The sequence below is a fragment of the Pelophylax lessonae genome (assembly GCF_965119305.1).
Source record: "Pelophylax lessonae genome assembly, chromosome: 1".
NCBI lineage: Eukaryota > Metazoa > Chordata > Amphibia > Anura > Ranidae > Pelophylax > Pelophylax lessonae.
In genome coordinates, this window is record NC_138768.1 from 495,352,573 (window position 1) to 495,375,898 (window position 23,326).

General features: G+C 46.1%; 1 protein-coding gene across 2 annotated transcripts in view; it reads right to left on the reverse strand.

The window, feature by feature from the left end:
* Window positions 1-23,326, reverse strand: part of ADGRL3 (adhesion G protein-coupled receptor L3) — a 1,148,837-nt gene that overhangs the window by 687,383 nt on the left and 438,128 nt on the right. The window lies entirely within an intron of this gene.

The following is a 23,326-nucleotide window of genomic DNA, read 5'->3' on the forward strand; positions in this document are numbered from 1 at the left end:
TTGGTCGAACATGGCGAGGCCTGTTCTGAGTGGAACCTGTCCACTTAAACTGTTGTATGGTCTTGGCCACCGTGCTGCAGCTCAGTTTCAGGGTCTTGGCAATCTTCTTATAGCCTAGGCCATGGGTGTCCAACCTTTTGGCTTCTCTGGGCCACATTGAGTGTAGAGAAATTTTCTCGGGCCGCATTTAAAATATATACTATAGTTAAGGTATACAAGTAATAAAATGCCACCGTGCCCTTCCCGCGCTGCTGCCCCCCCCAAGCACTAATTTAAAGCGGAGTTCCACCCTGGAATCCTTTTTTTTTTTTAAAAATACCCCCGGGACAGTCAGGGCTAGTGCATTCCACAATGGCTAGCCTCTGATCTGTCCCAGGTTGCACTTACCTGTTAGGATAAATACTTACCTTGAAAAAGTCTTGTCCAGCGCTGCCATCTCAGGTGTGGGCAGCTTGAAGCCAGCGCGATCCTCTTCTGTGTCCTCTTCCGTCTTCTTCGGTCCCACGATGCCCTGCGCCAGCCCCGCCGTCACTTCCGGTGCACGCGCGTCATCCCTCCACAGCTTCTGGGCATGCCCAGAAGCTGTTTAGAAGGGAATGACGCGCGCGCCCCGGAACTGACGTCGGGGCCGGTGCAGGCGCAATGATTCCTGGGAGCGATGACGTTCAGCTCCCAGGAATCATTGCAAAGCCAGGAAGTGACGACGGGCCGTGGCAGGAGGAAGAAGGAAGTAAGGTAAGTATATTTTCTTCTCTACGAGGTAAGTAAAAAAAAAAAAAAATGCGATTATCCATTTGTTTTTCAGGTGACCCGGAGCGAGAAGATGGAGGTAAGTAAGTATCATTTTAGGGTGGAACTCCACTTTAACACAACTAGAGGATGATCCATTCCGAGGCAGCCTCTGCCTACAGTTCGTTGAAAGCCGCTGTGGCCGTGCCCCCGACCCGACTTCCTTCTTCCCCATCAAAAATAAATAAATTGTCAGGGGGCAGTGGGCCGCATTGCCTGGGGCTCTGGGCCGCATGCGGCCCCCGGGCCGCAGGTTGGACATGCCTGGCCTAGGCCATCTTTATGTAGAGCAACAATAATTTTTTTCAGATCCTCAGAGAGTTCTTTGCCATGAGGTGCCATGCTGAACTTCCAGTGACCAGTATGAGAGAATGAGAGCGATAACACCAAATTTAACACATCTGTTCCCTATTCACACCTGAGACCTTGTAACACTAACGAGTCCCATGACACCAGGAAGGGAAAATGGCTAATTGGGCCCAATATGGACATTTTCACTTAAGGGTGCACTCACTTTTGTTGCCAGCGGTTTAGACATTAATGGCTGTGTGTTGAGTTATTTTGAGGGGACAGCAAATTAACACTCTTATACAAGCTGTACACTCACTACTTTACAATTTTAGCAAAGTGTCATTTCTTTAGTGTTGTCACATGAAAAGATATAATAAAATATTTACAAAAATGTGAGGGGTGTACTCACTTTTTTGAGATACTGTGTGTGTATATATATATATATATATATATATATATATATATATATATATATATATATATATATATATATATATATATATATACACACTTTATATACTATATATACACAGTGGAGAAAAACTGGATTTTAGACTTACTGTAAAATCCTTTTCTCTGAAGTTCATTGACAGTCGCAGTTCCATATCCTCTTGACCATTGGGTTATGCTGCCCCCTAAAGGAGTAGGAAACTAGGCAGGAAAAAGCTTTACCACGCCCATGGGGCAGTCCCTGTAGGCATAAACCCACACCCTCTGCTAAAGCCCTCAGTTTTGTTGCAAGCAGTGTTTAGAAGACAAAAATCCCACTCAAAATTAGAGGGGCGGGTGCTGCGTCTGTCAATGAAATTCAGAGAAAAGGATTTTACGGTAAGTCAAAAATCCAGTTTTCTCTATCATTTATTGATAGTCGCAGCTCCATATCTTCTTGACCATTGGGAGGTCCCAAAGCAGTATTTGCATGAGGGGTGGGAAAAACAACGCAAAGAAAGAACGTAATTCCCCAAAGGCTAAACTTAGCCAACCAGGTAACATGGAGCTCAACCAGGAACAACTAGAGCTCACCTAAAACCAACATACACCCTCAAGAGAATAATGTCTCTTTTAAACAGCAGCCTGCCAAACCTTGCGGCCAAAAGAAGCATGCGAGGATGCCAACACATTCACCTTGTAGAACTTTGTGAACGTGTGCACCGACGACTAAATTGCCGCCTTGCAAACTTGTATCATTGACGCCTGATGGCGAAATGCCCAAGAGGCACTCAGCGCCCTAGTAGAATGCACCTTCACAGGGAAAGGAGGAACCTGACCCTTCAGTGAATAAGCCTGAACCACCGTCTGCCTGATCCATCTGGATATGGTCGCAGCAGACACAGTCAATCCTTTTTCGAGGCCCTTCGGTAAGGACAAAGAGAGAGTCTGATTTCCAGAAAGATTCAGTAACCGTCAGGTAAACTCTAACTGCCGAACCACATGCAAAGAATGTAAAGCAATTTACTTGGGATGCTTGGGCTTAGCACAGAGTGAAGGCAGCACAATGTCTTAATTCAGATGAAAATCAGAAACCACCTTAGGAAGGAAAGACTGATTAGGTCGAAGTACCACTTTATCTCTGTGGACCACCAGATAAGGTGAACGACAGGACAACACTGCCAATTCAGATACCCTGCAGGCAGAAGTAATAGCCACCAAAAAGGCAATCTTCTGTGATAGTGTAAGCAGAGAAATCTCCTTTATGTTCTCAAAAGGAGGTTTTTGAAGAACAGATAACACCAAATTAAGATCCCACTGAGGTAGCGGAGAGCTGTAAAGCAGGATGGAAGATCGGCCCTTGAGACAGCAGAGAGGAAGTCTCCAAGGAACATCAGCGACCAACCTTACCAAATCTGCGTACCAAGACTGGCGAGGCCAGTCTGAAGGCCACCAGAATGACGGAATCCCTTCCACCTCTATTCTGCGCAGAAGCCTCAGCAGGAGTTTCAGGGGAGAGACAGCGAAGATCAGCCAATACTGAACCCAAGGAGCCACCAGTGCGTCTGTGGCGTCGGCCAGAGGATCCCTCGACCTGGCTACAAACCTCCTGAACCTTCTTGTTGAGTCGAGAAGAAAACAGGTTGACAAATGGGGTTTCCCCCACTGGACACACAGGAGGTGAAACACCTCCAGATGCAGGGACCACTCCCCCTGATCCAACACCTGACGACTCAGGTAATTCCCCTGCCAGTTTTCCACACCTGGGATGTGCACTGCAGAAAGGGCTGGAACAAACATTTCCACCCATTCCAGGATCTCGGTCAGCTCCCAGGCCGCCAAGACACTCTCGGTGCCCCCTTGATGATTGATGTAAGCCACAGCCATGGCATTGTCCGATAGAATCCGGACTGGACAACCCTGTAAACGAATTGTCCAGTGACTCAGGCAAAGATTTATCGCCCTGAGTTCCAGAATATATCGCCTTGAGTTCCAGAATATTGATCGGAAGTATGGACTCTTCTGCCATCCAGGACCCCTGGGCGCAGAGCTTCCCCAGCAATCCTCCACAGCCGGACAGGCTGGCTTCTGTGGTTACCACAGTCTAATACAGTGGAAGGAAAGACTTGCCCTGGCGTAGTGCTAACAAGTGAATCTACCATATCAGGGCAGTCCTTTTGTTGTGACTCAACCGAATCATAGTGTCCAAGGACTTTGGATCTTTGTTCCATTTTACAAGAATCTCCCTTTGTAAGGGTCTCGTGTGGAACTGAGCAAACGGAACCGCCTCGAAGGTTGACACCATCAGACCCAAGGCCCGCATGCAAGTCCGCAAAGAAGACAGATTGCTGGATAACAGCAAACTAATCGCCCCTTGCATCTTTTGCAGTTTGTCCGGGGGAAGAAAAACCTTCGCCAAAGCGGAGTCCAGAGTCATGCCCAGATAATCCAGTTTCAAGGATGGTACCAGGGCAGATTTTTTTAAATTGATATTCCAACCAAACTCCTGCAGAGTCCGTACAGTGATTGTTAAGTAGCCCAACAGGGCTGAATGTGAGTCTGCTCTTAAGAGGAGATCGTCGAGGTACCCCAGTACCATAATCCCCTGTTGTCGCAGTAATGCCAACACTGGAGCCAACACTTTGCTGAAGACCCTGGGAGCAGAGGCAAAACAAAAGGGTAATGCCACAAATTGATAATGCTCTTCTCCTACAGCAAATCGAAGAAAATGCTGGGTTCCAGCGTAAATAGGGATGTGTAGATATGCGTCCTTGATATCTATGGAGGCCAAAAAGTCCCCTTGGTGTAGGGACGCCAGTACTGTGCAAATGGACTCCATTCTAAACCAATCGGCACTATAGGAAGCAGAGCCGATGCTTCCTGTATAGCACCAGCTCCTGTCACAGGCGGAGAGATACCGAATGCACTCCGCCTGTGACAGGAGCCGGCGCTTTACAGGAAGCATCGGCTCTGCTTCCTCTAGCGCAGCACCTGTTTCATGCTGATCATGCTCAGGAATGGTGGGTCGGGAACCCACCAACAGTACCCGGCAGCAGTAGCAGCCAGCAATACCCAGCAGCATTAACAGCCAGCAATACCCGGCAGCAGTAACAGCCAGCAATACCCGCCAGCAGTAACCACCAGCATTACCCACCAGCAGTAACCGCCAGAAGTACCCGCCACCAGTACCCACCAGCAGTAACCGCCAGCATTACCCACCAGCAGTAACCGATAGCATTACTCACCAACACTACCCGCCAGCAGTACCCACCAGCAGTAACCACCAGCACTACCTGCCAGCAGTAACCGCCAGCACTACCTACCAGCAGTAACCGCCAGCACTACCCACCAGCAGTACCCGCCAGCAGTAATCGCCAGCAGTCTGCATAATAAGTAGAAAAGGTATGTGCATTAGCGTGTGTAAATTGTTGCAATGTTTTTTTAATAACTAGTTGTGTTTTGTCAAAATATATCATGTCCGTGTTCATACTCTGATACTTGATCATCCTCTAGTTGTGTTAAATTAGTGCAGGGGGGGGGGGGGGCAGCAGCGTTTTATTACTTATATACCTTAACTATAGTATATATGCAGCCCGAGAAAATTTCTCTACACTCAATGTGGCCCAGAGAAGCCAAAAGGTTGGATACCCAGGATGTACAGTATATACTTACCTATATTCAGGCCACTCTAGTCCAGTCATGTGATCTGGCTATCCTGTGTCAGCCAGCAAGCCTGCAGGGGAGAGGAAGGAGCACTGACAGGTGAAGCCCCCCTCCAGGCCTTACTAGCAATTGTAGGCGTTCTCTCTCCCCTGCAGCCACAGCTGGCTGACACAGGGGAGATCATGTGACCGGACTGAAATGACCCAAAAATAGATAAGTAGTAGTTAGCATAGGGGTTAGGAAGGGGGAGGGGACAGTTTTAGGGCTAGATAGGTGTAAGCTGGAATTCCACTTTAACTGAACAAGTTGCAGCTAGAAGTTGATTGGTTACTATGAACAACTACTCCAGATTCTGTCTGCTCAAGTTTTACTAAATTTCCCCCCAAGTATTTATATAAGTAACACCAACATTGTAATATACTGTATAGTACCATATCATGTCAAACAGTCCATCCAAAAGAAAATTGTTACATTAAATAATTGCAATAATTATAAGAATAAAGTATCATTCTTTTCTATGTAGCAGCATTTTTGTCATGCAACTTCTAACATTAAAAAAAAGCTTTTGACAAAAACTTTAACAAAACTGGATTTTTATCTTACTGTAAGATCCTTTTCTCTGAAGTTCACTGGACACAGCTCCATATCTTCTTAGACCCTTGGGCTTATACTGCTCTCTCCACAGGAGTAGGACTAGACAGAAATCATTTTTGGGTACGCTCCTGGGGCAGTCCCAGGGGGTATACTCCCACTTCCTGCTCTAGGACTTCAGTTTGTAACAAGTAGTATCAGATGAATACGTAACCCAACTCAACAGAGGGGCGGGTGCTGTGTTCATCAGTGAATCTCAGAGAAAAGTATTTTACGGTAAGACAAAAATACAGTTTTCTCTTTCGTTCACTGACGGACACAGCTCCATATCTTCTTAGACCCTTGGGACATCCCAATATCAGTGTCAATATGAGGGGTGGGAAAAACACAGAAATACAGATAATTCCCAAAAAGGGCTAAACATAGCCAACCAGGAAAACAACTAGAACTTACTACCAGGAGAAAATACACCCTCAAGAGGCCGGAGCCTCAGCTATCTCAGCCTGCAAAACTTTGTGGCCGAATGCAGCGTCCGAAGATGCAAGCACAATAATCTTTTAAAACTTTGTGAATGTGTGTACAGACGACCATGTACCTGCCTTGCACACCTGAACTACTGACGCCTGATGACGGAAGGCCCATGAGGGACTAAGCGCACTTGTACAATGCGCCTTGACAGGGAAAGGAGGAACCTGATCCCTAATGGAATAGGCTTGCACCACCGTGTCCCTGATCCATCTAAAATGGTCGCAGCAGACGCGGCCTGCCCCTTACGAAATCAATCTGTAAGGACAAACAAGGAATTTGATTTACGAAACTACCCTATCACCGCCAGGTACACCCTGATTGCCCGAACCACATGCAGGGAATGTAGGGCAATTTCTTTACGATGTTTAAGCTTCGGACACAAAGATGGCAACACAATATCCTCATTTAAGTGAAACCTCGACGACCTTAGGAAGGAACGCCTGACAGGGTCGCAACACCACTTTGTCCCTGTAAACCACCAGGTCAGGTGACCCAAGGTACAACGCAGCCAACTCTGACACCCTACGTGCAGAAGTAATAGCCACCAAAAAGGCCACCTTCTGTGACAGAGTGATCAGAGGAAGTTCACAAATATTTTCAAAAAGAGGTTTCTGATGTACTGACAGTACCAAATTGAGATCCCACGGAGGTACCAGGGATCGCACTGGAGGAGCTAAATGGCGAACACCCTGCACGAAAGTGTAAAACCAAGAAATTTGTGAATCTGTTAAAAGCTAGATTTTCTAGCTTTTAACAGCGCAGGAACCACCAAATCAGACAGCCCTCTGTCCTTCAACACCTGGCTTTCAATAGCCATGCCGTTAAAGCCAGCGACCGCAAAGCAGGATGGAAGATCAGTCCTTGAGACAAGAGATCGTCTCTAAGAAGAAGTCTCCAAGGAGTGTTGGCTACCAGCCTTACTGGGCCTGCATTCCCAAGACCGACGAGGACAGTCTGGTGCCACTAGAATTACTGGAATCCCTTCCACTTCGATTCTGCACAGCAGTCTCGGCAGAAGTTGTAGTGGAGGAAAAGTGTAAATTAGGCGATACTGACCCCAAGGGGCCACCAGAGTATCGGCAGAATCGGCCAGAGGATCCCGAGACCTTGCCACAAACCTGTGAAACTTTCGGGTGAAACGAGAGGCCAACAGGTCCACATCGGGGGTTCCCCACCAGAGACACAGTTGCTGAAACACTTCCGGGTGAAGAGACCATTCGCCCACCTGCTGACTGAGGTAGTCCGTCTGCCATTTTTGCACCCCTGGAATGTGCACCGCAGTGAGGGCTGGAACATATTGTTCTGCCCACCTTAGAATGCCGGCAACTTTGCTAGGGCACTTCTTGTGCCTCCTTGATGATTGACATATGCCACAGCCATAGCATTGTCCAATTAAACCCTTACCGGGCACCCCTGCAGACTATCCGTCCACTGGGACAGGCAAAGCCTGATTGCCCCATTCTCCAGGCAATTGATCGGCAGACTGGACTCCTCCCGTGTCCAAACTCATTGAGCGGAGTCTGAGCCCAGAACACCGCTCCACCCGGACAGACTGACATCCGTGGAAATCACTGTCCAATAAAGGAGGAGACAGGACTTCCCTTGCCAAAGCACCGGGAAACAGAGCCACCAAATCGGAGATCCCCTCGCATCCCGGCTCAACTGAATCAGGTTGTCCAATGATTGAGAATTCTCGTCCCACTTGGCCAGAATCTTTCTGCAGAGGTCTGGTATGAAACTGAGCAAACAGAACCGCCTCGAAGGTAGAGGCCATCAAACCCAGTACTTGCATGCAAGTCCTGAGAAATGACTGACGGTTGGACAACAGGAGCCAAATCCCCTTCTGCAAATTTAGAAATTTCACCCTGGCTGAGGCTAAGTCTAGAGTCAGACCCAGGTAGTGCAGTTTGGTGGATGGAGTTAGAGCTGATTTCTGAAAATTCAGCGCCCACCTGAACTCCTGCAGAGTTTGCACAGTGATATCCAGATCGACCTTTAGAGCCGACAAAGATTCTGCCCACAGAAGAAGGTCGTCGAGGTACCTCAAAACCGCAATCCCCTTCTGCCTGAGCAAGGCCAACACCGGGACCAACACTTTTGTGAACACCCACGGAGCTGAGGTGAGACCAAAAGGTAATGCCACAAATTGATAATGCTCCTCTCCCACAGCAAAGCGAAGGAAACGCTGATGCCTGACATACAGCTGACCTCAATGCACTGTTTCATTGGGCAACTATGTGGCAAATGAGGTTTAATGTTGATAAATGTAAAGTTATGCACTTGGGGGCTAAGAATATGCATGCATCATACATACTAGGTGAAGTAAAACTGGGGGAATCCATAGGGGAGAAGGATCTGGGTGTTCTGGTAGATCATAAGCTTAACCACTTTACCTCCGCCCACAGTAATATTACTGCGGCAGAGTGGCTCGTTATCGTCTGACGACGTAGTACTACGTCGTCAGACACTCCCCCTTCTGGGCGGCGCTTGCGCGCCGCCGGAGGCTCGCTCCCGCTGTTTTCGGTCACAGCGGGAGTCGGGCCAGGGGAAGAGCAGCGGCGATCACCGCCGCTCATCCCCGATCGTCGGGGATCTAGTGTGGAGATCCGCCCGCCTGTGAAAACACAAGCGGGCGGATCTCCCAAGTGACAGGGAGTGACAGATCGGAGTGTTCAGCATAGCTGGACATCCGATCTGTCCCTGGCTCACTCAGTCACCTCCCCCTCCACACGTCAGTAAGCACCAGGCATACATTAACCCCTCCCTCTCCAATAAAATTAACCCCTTCCCTGCCAGTGTCATTTTTACAGTAACAGTGCATATTTATAGCACTGATTACTGCAGTAATGTCACTGGTACCCCCAAAAGTGTCATAAATGTCAGTCAAGGGTCCGATCTGTCCGCCGCAATGTCGCAGTACCGCAAAAAAAAATCGCAGATCGCCGTCATTACGCGTTAAAAAAAAACACCAAAAATGACAGAAATCTTTCCCTTTGTTAGTAAACGCAATAACTTTTGCGCAAACCAATCAAAATACGCTTATTGTGATTTTTTTTTACCAAACATGGGTAGCAGAAAACAAATTGGCCAAAAATGTAAAAAAAAAATTGTTTTTTACATCTTTTTTGGGGGGAATTTCATATAAAAAAATGTTAAAAATATTGTTATTTTTTCAAAATAAACGCTCTTTTTTTGTTTCTAGCGCAAAAAGTAAAAATTGCACAGGTTATCAAATACCACCAAAAGAAAGCTCTGTTTGTGGGAAAAAAAGGACGTAAATTTCGCTTGGGTACGGCGTCGCACGACCGCGCAATTGTCAGTTAAAGTCGCACAGCGCCGAATCGCAAAAAGTGGCCTGGACGTAAGACAGCAAAATCCTCCGGTGGTAAAGTGGTTAATAACAGCATGCAATGCCAAGCTGCTGTTTCCAAAGCAAGCAAAGTCCTTTCTTGTATTAACAGAGGCATGGACTCCAGAGAGAGAGATATCATTTTGCCCCTGTGCAGATCATTAGTAAGACCTCATCTGGAATATGCAGTTCAGTTTTGGGCACCCGTTCTTAACCACTTAACGACCGGCGCACGACGATCTACGTCGGCGCTCAGCCCCGGCCAGGCAAACTGACGTAGGCCTACGTCAGCACTTTTTGCCGGCCCTGTGCGCGCTCCCGCGCCCCGCCGCCGCCGCCGATGACTCGATTGGGTTCAGAACCGATCAGTCATCAGGTCCAGGCCAATCATTTTTGGTCTGGACCTGTTGATCGGTCCTGCCCAATCAGATCTCCCTCTAAGCCTGTGAAATGTAAACACAGGCTTAGAGGAGATGTGCCCTCCCCTCCCAACGGTCTTTTCGGATCCAGCGTGAGAGGAGAGCACATCTTACTGTGAGTAATTGCACCAAGCACATCACACACAGCTAGATAGGCACATTTCACCCCCGATCGCCCCCCCAATTAACCCCTACAGCACCTGACACAACACACACTATATACAGCATATAGCATATACCTATATACCTGTATAAGTGTGATTTGTGAACAGGTGTAGCCCTTGCGACCCCCCCTTTTCCACTCAAATTACCCCCCACCCCCCCCTAATAAAGATTTAACCCACTGATCCCCCCTGAACCCCCCCTGATCACCGCCGTTAACCCCTACACCCTCTGTCACATCAGCACTAATACAAACGCAATATACGGTGTTATTGTATTTTTGTATTAGTGTCATTGTGATCAGAATTAGCGCAGGCGACTAAGTTTCTGTCCCAAGAAGGTTTAGGGTCCCCGCCACCCGCCCAATAAAGATTTAAGCCCCTGACCCCCCCCTGATCACCCCTACACCCCCTGCCATAACACACACCGTATACAGTATATAGCATTTTGCTATATACCCGTATAAGTGTGATTTGTGGTCAGGTCTAGCGCTTGCGACCCCCCTTTTTCCACTTGAATTACCCGCCACCCCCCCTAATAAAGATTTGAGCCCCTGATCCCCCCTGATCCCCTCCTGATCACCGCTAGTTAACCCCTACACCCTCTGTCACATCAGCACTAATACAAACGTAATATACTGTGTTTTTGTATTTTTGTATTAGTGTGATTGTGATCAGAATTAGCGCAGGCGACTAAGTTTGTGTCCCAAGCAGGTTTAGGGTCCCCGCCACCCGCCCAATAAAGATTTAATCCCCTGATCCCCCCCTGATCACCCCTACACCCCCTGCCACAACGCACACTGTATACAGTATATAGCATTTTCTATATACCTGTATAAGTGTGACTTGTGACCAGGTTTAGCGCTTGCCACCGTTCCTTTTATCCTTAGGATACCCGCCAGCCCCTTCCAATAAAGATTTAAACCCCTGATCCCCCCCTGATCACATCCCGTTAACCCCTACACCCTCTGTCACATTAGCACTAATACACACATAATATACTGTTTTTACTGTATTTTGTATTGGTGTCATTGTGACTTGAGGTTGTGCTAGCTAGCTAGTTTCTTTCCCAAAGGAGGTTTAGGGTCCCCGCCACCCCCCCCAGATCCCCAGCGCATAGTTTAGAAATAACCCCTTGATTGCCACACACACACGCACGCACCTACACTTCCATTTCTAGTATAGTGTTTGAACAGATCAATATCTGATCTGATCAGAGCTATACTAGCGCCCCCATAGTTTAGGGTTCCCAAAACGCAGTGTTTGCACGATCAGCACTGATTCCTGCCAGCACCTGCGTTTAACCCTTTCACCCAGGTAAGTGTAGTAATCAACAGATTACTGTCACTTACAAAAAAACACAAGACACAAAACCGCTGTGTTAGCAGAGTCAGGCCTGATCCCTGCTAGCATTAGCAGTTTTTTTGGTAGCGCTTGAAATAGTCTTCGACAACCAGGTGCTTTTATTACCTGTGAGTCGCATCACTGTACGGGTAAATTTAGTTACCAAAATGTCTAAACGTTCGTACAGTGATGAAGCTATTTACAGTATAATGACCATGCCAGGTGAGAGCGATGGGGAAGCCTCACCGGCAGAATCAGGGTCAGTATACGAACCAAATGACAGCAGCGGCTCCCTGACAGATAGCTCCGACGACAGATGGGTCCCTGTTAGACCCAGGCGTACCCGACCCCATTCTGGTGTTGTTGAGATGCAGGAATCGCAGGGTGCTCGTATGGAGCAGAGTGTGGGTACTAGTGCCGCTCATCCTTCTGGCGACCTGGCAAGCGCCAGCGGCCTAGTACACCCTGGACCTAGTACAACCAGCACTGCAGTAAGACCTGGTGACGTGGCGAGTCCCCTAAGTGCAGTTGAAGCTGGTGCGGTGGCTAGCACAAGTAGTGGCCCGCAGCCACCGCGTATTCGAAGACAGGCCCGTAGAGCCCATAGTGCCCTCCCTGATGCGCTGGCATTTCCTAATTGGCAACCCACTGATACTACAGCGCCAGTACTTCCCCCATTCACCGCCCAACCTGGAATCCACGTGGAGACAGCTGGTTTTACGCCCCTGAACTTTTATGAGCTGTTCTTCACGGAAGATCTTTTCAGATCTATTGTGGATCAATCAAATTTATATGCTCAACAATTTATCGCCGCCAACCCAAATTCGCCCCTTGCCAGACAATTCGGCTGGAAACCTTTAACGGTTTCCGAATTTAAGATCTTTCTGGGCCTTTCCCTCCACATAGGCATAACTAAACAGAGTAAATGCGGCTATATTGGTCCACTAGCCCACTTCACCATATGCGCATGTACTCTGCCTCCATGTCCAGGGCGAGATATGAGCAAATTCTGCGATTTATGCATTTCAGCGACAATGAAATCTGTCGTCCTCGGGGAGACCCTGCATACGATCGGCTCCACAAAATTCGGCCCCTCATAGACCACTTCAATCAGCGGTTTGCAGCCTTGTTTACCCCCGAACAAGTTGTCTGCGTTGACGAGTCCCTGATTAAATTTACTGGCCGCCTTGCTATGAAACAGTACCTCCCCAGCAAGCGTGCCAGATACGGGGTCAAACTGTATAAATTGTGTGACAGGGCCACAGGCTATACAGTTAGTTTCCGGGTCTATGAGGGAAAAGATAGCTGTGTGGAGCCCCCCAACTGCCCAGACTACATAGGGAGCAGCGGTAAGATCGTTTGGGACTTGGTGTCACCCTTATCCGGAAAGGGGTACCATTTGTACGTGGACAACTTTTATACAAGCGTGCCACTATTTAGTCACCTGCTCGAATTACAAATTGGCGCATGTGGCACCGTGCGACCTAATCGCCGGGGCTTCCCCCAACGGCTTGTAGATTCCCGTCTTAGTCGGGGGGCGAGAGCCTGCTTGAAAACGGACAAATTGCTTGCGGTGAAGTGGAAGGATACACGGGATGTTTATGTTCTGTCCTCCCTTCACGCAGACACGACAATCCAAATCACTACGGCAACTGGCGTTGTGGAGAAACCCCTCTGTGTCCACGAATATAACCTTAACATGGGAGGGGTGGACCTTAACGACCAGATTTTGGCGCCGTATTTAGTTGCCCGTAAAGCCAGACGCTGGTACAAAAAAGTGTCTGTTTATTTATTCCAATTGGCGATGCTGAACGCCTTTGTCCTATACAAGGCGTCAGGACGAACTGGATCTTTCCGGGAATTCCAGGAAGAGATCATCCTTGCCTACCTGTACCCAGGAGGCATGCCTGCCCAACTTCCCCTTCCAGATGCAGTGAGCCGGCTGCATGAGAGGCATTTTCCTTATGCCCTCCCGAGTACCCCTACCCAAAGATGGCCCCAAAGAAGATGTCGTGTCTGTAGCAGGCGCGGATTTAGGCGTGACACCCGTTATTATTGTCCCAAATGTCCTGACCAACCTGGTCTCTGCATCGGGGAATGTTTTGAGCGCTACCATACACTAGTGGAGTTTTAGTGTAGGGTACAGCACGACACAGTGTAGGGCACACAAACACAGGGTCTCGAAGGATGTTGGATGTCCATCGACATTTTGAGAGACCCAAGCTGGAAGAGAAGATCGCAGAAGATCGCAGTCCCTCCCAAATCAAGACATGAAGAAACAGTTAGAAAGAAAAATAAAAGGATCCAAAAACTGTTGTTGTGTCAGTCATTTTATATGTCCTTCTACTCTTCTTACTGTACATTTAAATGTCCTTTGTTTGTTTTTTCATTCTTTTGTGACCTGTTTCTCCTGCAGGTACTCGTCGGCTACCACGCATTGATTTTATATATTCTGACACAAACAGTGTTTGCGCTCAGCATATATGGATACCTTTGCTGATAGCAGCTGTGGTGATTTTCTGATTTCAGCACTGCAGTTAAAATCCTATTTTGGTATACGTGGATAGCGCCGTGTATACCCATCATTAAATTCAGTGGGTGGCTGTTTGGGCGGTTAATGATGAGAATCCAAAAACTTTTGTTGTTGTCAGTCATTTTATATGTCCTACTCTTCCTAATGTACTTTTTTTTAATGTACTTTGTTTTTTCATTCTTTTGTGACCTGTTTCTCTTGCAGGTACTTGTCGGCTACCACGCATTGATTTTATATATTCTGACACAAACAGTGTTTGCGCTCAGCATATATGGATACCTTTGCTGATAGCAGCTGTGGTGATTTTCTGATTTCAGCACTGCAGTTAAAATCCTATTTTGGTATACGTGGATAGCGCCGTGTATACCCATCATTAAATTCAGTGGGTGGTTGTTTGGGCGGTTAATGATGAGAATCCAAAAACTTTTGTTGTTGTCAGTCATTTTATATGTCCTACTCTTCCTAATGTACTTTTTTTAATGTACTTTGTTTTTTCATTCTTTTGTGACCTGTTTCTCTTGCAGGTCCCTCGTCGGCTACCACGCATTGATTTTATATATTCTGACACAAACAGCGTTTGCGCTCAGCATATATGGATACCTTTGCTGATAGCAGCTGTGGTGATTTTCTGATTTCAGCACTGCAGTTAAAATCCTATTTTGGTATACGTGGATAGTGCCGTGTATACCCATCATTAAATTCAGTGGGTGGTTGTTTGGGCGGTTAATGATGAGTAATACTACGCATTATTCTTGTGCTGATTTCTGATAGGTTCTCTTTTTTTCCGTTCAGCCCACAGGCTGCATGAAAAAAAAAAAAACCTATATGCCAAACAAGGACTAGCAATGTACTGGTACGTTGCTGGACTTTGAGTGGTTATACCAGGATGATGCCTGCAGATTTAGGCATCATCTTGGTATCGTTTTTTACAGCCAGCGGTCGGCTTACATGTAAAAGCAATCCTAGCAGGTAATTGGCCGCTAGACTGCTTTTACATGCAGTGGGAGGGGCCTCCCCCCCCCCACCGCCGCCTTCCGCAGCCTTCCGTGGTTTTTCTCGGGCTCTCCTGTCCCACCGGTTAACCCGAGAGTGCAGCCGGTGGTTCAGTTATCTAACCATAGAGCTAATTGAAGATTAGAATGGCTCCAATCATCTCTATGGCCTAAGATGCCGGAGGCTACGAGCATTTCATGACTTCTTTTTCGCCAGAAATAAACAGGGCCATTGGGAAATTGGGAAAGTATTTTATCACACCAATTTTGGCGTGGTCAGAAGCATTAAGGTCAGAGGAGAGATCTAGAGTATAAAAGACCCCAATTTTTAAAAAAAAGAGTACCTGTCACTACCGATTGCTATCATAGGGGATATCTAAATTCACTGTGATAGCAATAAAAATGATTTAAAAAAAAAAAAAATTAAAGGAAAGGTGTCAAAATAACATAAAAGAGCAAAAAAAAAAAAAAAAAAAAAAAAAAAAAATCGAGCTCCGCCCCCTTTCCCCCGTGCTTGCGCGCAATGGCACACGCACGCGTTGGTCTAGTGTCATATGTAAACCGCAATTTCAGCATGCATGTGAGGTATCGCCGCGATCGCCAGATCGAGTGCAGTAATTCTTGCAGTAGACCTCCTCTGTAAGTCTAAAGTGGTAACCTGTAGAGACTTTTAAAGGTTTTTAAAAATGTACGTACGTTTTTGCCGCTGCGCAGGTGTGCGCAATTTTTAAAGCATGTCATGTCAGGTGTCTATGAACTCGGCATAAGATCATCTTTTAAATTTTACCAAACAAATTGGAATTATATAGTGTATTTGTGCAATAAATTTAAAAAAAATGTATTTTTTTCGCAAAAATTGCGTTTGGAAAATCTGTGCGCAAATACCGTGTGACAAAAAAAATTGCAACATCCACCATTTTATTCTATAGGGCCTCTGCTTTAAAGAAATATATAATGTTTGGGGGTTCAAAGTAATTTTCTAGTAAAAAAAAAATATTTTTTCATGTAAACAAAAAGGCACAGAAAAGGCTTGGTTTTCAAGTGGTTAGAAGAGTGGGTGATGTGTGGCTAAGATTGAGCGTAAAATGCCGGGACTGTTCAAACACCCCCCAAATGACCCCTTTTTGAAAAGTAGACACCCAAAGCTATTTGCTGAGAGGCATGGTGAGTCCATGGAATATTTTATATTTTGCTACAAGTGTCGGGAAAATTATTATTTCTTTTTTTTTTGTTGTTTTTTTACAGAAAGTTGTCACTAAATGATATATTGCTCACACATGCCATGTGTATATGTGAAATGACACCCCAAAATACATTCTGCTGCTTATCCTGAGTACAGGGATACCCCATGTGTGAAACTTTTTTGCAGTCTAGCCGAGTACAGGTCCCCGAAAACCAGTCCCCACTTTCAGGCTTTCCAAAGGCGTAAATTGTTGATTTCACTCCTGACTACCTATCACAGTTTCGGAGGCCCTAAAATTCCAAGATAGCACAAAACCCCCCCAAATGACCCCATTTTGAAAAGTAGACACCCCAAGCTGTTTGCTGAGAGGCATGGTGAGTCCATGGAATATTTTATATTTTGCCACAAGTTCCGGGAAATATATATATATATATATATTTATTTTTTTTTTTACAAAAAGCTGTCAGTAAATGATATATTGCTCACACATGCCATGGGTATATGTGAAATGACACCCCAATATACATTCTGCTGCTTCTCCTGAGTACAGGGATACCCCATGTGTGAGACTTTTTTGCAGTCTAGCCGAGTACAGGACCCCGAAATCCAACCTCCACTTTCAGGCTTTCCAAGGGCGTAAATTGTTGATTTCACTCCTGACTACCTATCACAGTTTCGGAGGCCCTAAAATTCTAAGATAGCACAAAACCCCCCCAAATGACCCCATTTTGGAAAGTAGACACCCCAAGCTGTTTGCTGAGAGGCATGGTGAGTCCATGGAATATTTTATATTTTACCACAAGTTCCGGGAAATATATATATATATATATTTTTTTTTTTTTTTTACACAAAGCTGTCAGTAAATGATATATTGCTCACACATGCCACGGGTATATGTGAAATGACACCCCAAAATACATTCTGCTGCTTCTCCTGAGTACAGGGATACCCCATGTGTGAGACTTTTTTGCAGTCTAGCCGAGTACAGGACCCCGAAATCCAACCTCCACTTTCAGGCTTTCCAAGGGCGTAAATTGTTGATTTCACTCCTGACTACCTATCACAGTTTCGGAGGCCCTAAAATTCTAAGATAGCACAAAACCCCCCCAAATGACCCCATTTTGGAAAGTAGACACCCCAAGCTGTTTGCTGAGAGGCATGGTGAGTCCATGGAATATTTTATATTTTACCACAAGTTCCGGGAAATATATATATATATATATATATTTTTTTTTTTTTTACACAAAGCTGTCAGTAAATGATATATTGCTCACACATGCCACGGGTATATGTGAAATGACACCCCAATATACATTCTGCTGCTTCTCCTGAGTACAGGGATACCCCATGTGTGAGACTTTTTTGCAGTCTAGCCGAGTACAGGACCCCGAAAACCAACCTCCACTTTCAGGCTTTCCAAGGGCGTAAATTGTTGATTTCACTCCTGACTACCTATCACAGTTTCGGAGGCCCTAAAATTCCAAGATAGCACAAAACCCCCCCAAATGACCCCATTTTGGAAAGTAGACACCCTGAGCTATTTGCAGAGAGGCATGTTGAGTGTTTTGCAGATCTCACTTTTTGTCACAAAGTTTTGGAAATTGAAAAAAGAGGAAAAAAAATGCATTTTCCTGTTTTTTCTTCATTTTCCAAAAAAAAATGAGAGCTGCAAAATACTCACCATGCCTCTCAGCAAATAGATTGGAGTGTCTACTTTGCAAAATGGGGTCATTTGGGGGGGTTTTGTGCCATCTTGGCCTTTTATGGACTTCAAAAGTGTGATAGGTAGTAAGGAGTGAGATCAACAATTTACGCCCTTAGAAAGCCAGAAGGTGCAGATTGGTTTTCCGGGTCCTGTACGCGGCTAGACTGCAAAAAAGTCTTACACATGGGGTATCCTTGTACTCAGGAGAAGCAGCAGAATGTATTTTGGGGTGTCATTTCACATATACCCATGGCATGTGTGAGCAATATATCATTTACTGACAACTTTGTGTAAAAAAAAAAAAAATATATATATATATATATATTTCCCGGAACTTGTGGCAAAATATAAAATATTCCATGGACTCACCATGCCTCTCAGCAAATAGCTTGGGGTGTCTACTTTGCAAAATGGGGTCATTTGGGGGGGTTTTGTGCTATTTTGGAATTTTAGGGCCTCCGAAACTGCGACAGGTAGTGCAGAGGTGACATGAACAATTTACGCCATTAGAAAACCTGAGAGTGTTGATTGGTTTTCGCGGTCCTGTACACAGCTAGGCTCCCAAAAAGTCTCACACATGGGGCATCCCCATACTCAGGAGAAGTGGCAGAATGTATTTTGGGGTGTCATTCCACATATACCCATGGCATGTGTGAGAAATTTATCTTTTAGTGACAACGTTGTGTAAAAAAAAAAAATTAAAAAAAAAAATTGTAATTTTCCCGAAACTTGTGGCAAAATATAAAATATTCCATGGACTCACCATGCCTCTCAGCAAACAGCTTGGGGTGTCTACTTTCCAAAATGGGGTCATTTGGGGGGGTTTTGTGGTATCTTGACATTTCAGGGCCTCCAAAACCGTTATAGGTAGTGAGAAAATGCAATGAAAAATGTACGCCCTTTGAAATTCTGATGGTGGTGATTTGTTTTCCGGCTCCCGTACACAGCTACGCTCCCAAAAAGTCTCACATATGTGGTATCCCTGTACTCAGGAGAAGCAGCAGAATATATTTTGGGGTGTAATTACACATATACCCATGGCATGTGTGAGCAATATATCATTTCAATGACAACTTTGTGTAAAAAAAAAAAAAAAAATTATTTTTGTCATTTTTCAAACACCTGTGACAAAAAAATAAAATATTCAATGAGCTCAACATGCCCCTCAGAACATTCCTTAGGATGTCTACTTTCCAAAAAGTGGTAGTTTGGGGGGGTTTTGTACTGCCCCGCCATTTTAGCACTTCATGAAATGAGATAGGCAGTCAGAAATTAAAGCTTCGTAAATTTCAGTATTTACACCATAGTTTGTAGACGCTATAACTTTTGCGCAAACCAATAAAAATACGCTCATTGATTTTTTTTTTGTCAAAGACATGTAGCTAAATATATTTTGGCCAAAAAAAATGACATAAATTGAGTATATTGGATATTTTTTAAAAGACAAAGTTGAAAATGTCATTTTTTTGCAAAATTTTCGCTCTTTTTTTATTAATATCGCAAAAAATAAAAAGCGCAGAGGTGATCAAATACCACCAAAAGAAAGCTCTGTTTGTGGGAAAAAAAGGACGTAAATTTCGTTTAGGTACTGCATTGCATGACCGCGCAATTATCAGTTAAAGTCACGAAGTGCCAAGTTGAAAAAAGGGGTCTGGACCTTTAGCAGCCAAATCCTCCGGGGCTTAAGTGGTTAAAAAGGATATTGGGGAACTGGAAAAAGTGCAGAAAAGGCCAACCAAATTGATAAGAGGCATGGAGGACCTCAGCTATGAGAAAATATTAGAGGAACTGAATTTATTCTCTCTTGTGTAGAGGAGATTAAGGGGGGGGGGGATATGATCAACATGTATAAATACATAAGGGGTCCATATAGTGAACTTGGTGTTGAGTTGTTCACTTTACAGTCAACACAGAGGACAAGGAGACACTCTTTACGTCTAGAGGAAAACAGATTTTGTCTCCAAATACGGAAAGGTTTCTTCACCGTAAGAGCTTTGAAAATGTGGAATAGACTTCCTCCAGAGGTGATTCTGGCTAGCTCCCTAGATTGCTTTAAAAAATGCCTGGATTCTTTCCTAGGTGTACATAATATAAATGGGTACTAACATTTTTTTTTTAGATAAAGTTGATCCAGGGAATATCCAAATTTTTTTCCCCTGCTGTAGCAAATTGGATCATGCTTTGCTGGGGTTTATTTTTGCCTTCCTCTGGTTCAACAGCCGGTATAGGATTGTGTATATGGGATTGTATGGTTGGGTTTTCAATACTGTTTTTTTTTGGTTGAACCGGACAGACTTGTGTCTTTTTCAACCTGACTAACTATGTAACTATGTAACTATATGAAGGTAAGCATCCTTGATATCGATAGAGGCCAGAAAATCCCCTTGATGAAGGAACGCCATGACCATGCGAATGGACTCCATCCTAAATTTCTGAACCCGCACAAAGCAGTTCAGAGCCTTGAGGTCCAAGATCGAACAGACCTTGCCTTCCTTCCTGGGAAAAGTAAACAGATTGAATAAAATCCCTGAAAACGTTCCGACTCTGGAACCGGCACAATCACTCCCTGTGATAACAGATCCTGCACTGCCCCATAAAGACCTTGCAGCTGATCCGGGGACAGGCCCAAGTTGAAAGGGAAGAACCTTGAGGCAAGGACCGAAACTTGATCTTGTAACCAAACCGAATTAACTCGTAGACCCATTTGTCTTGAATGAGCACGGTCCACAGGTGGGGAAAGAAACAGAGACGTCCCCCCCACCCCAGATATAGGTGAGGGCGCCGCTTAAGGCAGAGGAGGGCTTGTCTGCGGGGCCAGCAGAACCCGCTTTTAACTTACAAACCCAGGGTTTCTTGGAGCCTCCCATGAAGGTATGGGTGGATCTTAATCCCTTTTCCTGCGAGCCTGCTGGACGAAAGGGCCACTTGGCAGCCGAGAAAAAAATGACCACATTTACGATGAGGCTCCTTGCTCTTAGCAACCTGCGGAAGCAGAGTACTCTTACCTCCCTCTCTTCCAAAGAAGCACTGAACAAACGGAAGGTCAGTCAGCACCTTTTTGGAAGCCTTATCAGCCAAACAGTACTTCAACTATATCATGCGGGGAAGGGTCACCGCAGTCACAGATACTCTGCAAGCCAAAGGGGCCGCATCCAAGGATGCATCACAGATATATTGTAGCCCCTGTATCAACTGATTCGCCCCTTTCGCCAACTCAGGAGGATGTTGACCCCCTTCCAGATCTTGGTGAAGGAGCTTCCCCCATTCTGTTAAGGTCTGGGAAACCAAGGCGATAGCAAACATCAGCCTCAAAATTGAACCCGGCACAATGAAAAATATCAGACCAGAGCCTCAGCTCTCTTGTCCACAGGGTCCTTAAAAGATAGGGAATTCCCAACCAGAAGAAGTGTGGCCTTATTTAATCTGGAGACCTGAGAGTCCACCGCTGGTGGAACCGTCAGCTTCCTTAAAAGAGACTACTCAAAGGGATACCTCCTAGCGAAACGCTTAGGTACTCCAACCATGCATTTCGGGGGCCCCCACTGACTACCGACAATCTCGTCAAAATAGGCAGGAAAGGGGAACACCTGTGTGTGGCGACCAAATCCACCTCAGACTCTGAGGAGGCAGAGGATACAAGTGAAGGCGGGGAGTGTTTCTTGCCAGGCCGCTTTTGCAGGGCCACATCAACTTTTGCCACAAGTGACTGCAGGACCGCCGTCATATCTTCTATACAGGATGTGGAAACCTTACAAGCGGACCTGAACAAAATAATGGGGTGGGCAACTACATGGCAGATGAAGTTTAATGTTGAAAAATGTAAAGTAATGCACTTGGTTGCCAGAAACCAGAAAGCAAGCTACTCACTAGGGGGGGAACCTCTGGGTGAGTCTAGGATGGAAAAGGACCTGGGGGTACTGGTGGACAACAGGCTTGGCAGTGGCATGCAATGCCAAGCCGCCGCAAGCAAAGCCAACAGAATACTGGGATGTATAAAAAAGGGGATTCACTCCAGAAATAAAGAGATTATTCTCCCTCTCTACAAGACTCTGGTCCGGCCACATCTGGAGTATGCTGTCCAGTTCTGGGCACCGGTCCTCAGGAAGGATGTGCTGGAACTGGAGAGAGTCCAGAGAAGGGCAACAAAAATAATTAGGGGAATGGAGGACATCAGCTCTGAGAAAAGACTACAAGCACTGAACTTATTCTCTCTGGAGAAGAGACGATTGAGCAGGGATATGATATCAATGTACAAATACTGTACTGGCGACCATAGCATAAGGAACAAACTATTCAGAGAAAGGAAATACAATAAGACACGTGGCCACTCACTAAAACTAGAGGAAAGGCGGTTTAACCTTAAAATACGTAGGGGGTTCTTAACTGTAAGAGCAGTAAGGATGTGGAATTCTCTTCCACAAAAAGTTGGGAGCATTAATAGTTTAAAAAAACTATTACATGGGCACCTTAATTCGGAGGCTGCCCTTAATAAGCAAGGAAAAAATTTGTGCTGTGGTACTGCAAGACCCAGCGCACCAGCGGCGCTGCTATAGCAGAAGAAGGAGCTGTATACTCACCACCACCTATTCAGAACAGGATACAGAGCGCCAAGCTGCTTGCCATGCTGCGATCAGAGAGGAAGAGGAAGTGCAGTGACTGCCACTAGAGGCCCACCACCGCATCATCGCTCCACAGGCTACAAGAAAATGGCCGCTGCATTGACTTCAATGGGGAACTCCAAAAACATGGCCACCGGACTACACAAACATGGCTGCTGAGGCTGTATGGAGCCATCCACAACAAAATGGTGGCACCACGTGGTGCAGTGTGGCGCCCAGAACCCAGACTGGCCCTACAGGTACTTGTAGTCCACCAGGGGGATCCTCATAGGGACCCCATGCGCAGACATTCGCCGCAAGAGCATCAGAAAATAAGCCGCTGCCGACGCGCTCCTACCTCCCTCCAGCCCATCACTAATGACACCCTATACACTACAACAGCCCGTGCACCCCCAAGTGGGGACTAAGGGGGGGGGTAGGTAAGGGCGACCAGTACAGGGGAACCCCGCTAGTGAGGGGGAGAAACCATGAGGGAAGGGAGGACACAGAAGGGGCCTACCAACCAGAGGAAGGCCCCGCGTCCAACCCAGTATTTCCCCAGAGGAGAGGGGGGACACTACTCGCCACACCTCAGAACCAAGTGGGCACCACTCCTGACAGTCCACCGCGCCATCTTGGAATGGGGGTGCTGTGGGCCAGAGGTACGCTGCGATTGTGGCTGTAATCATTATCGTGACCAGGGCTATGCGTCCTGGTGAGGTGTTTCACTCGCCGGCCAGCCCCCTGTCCA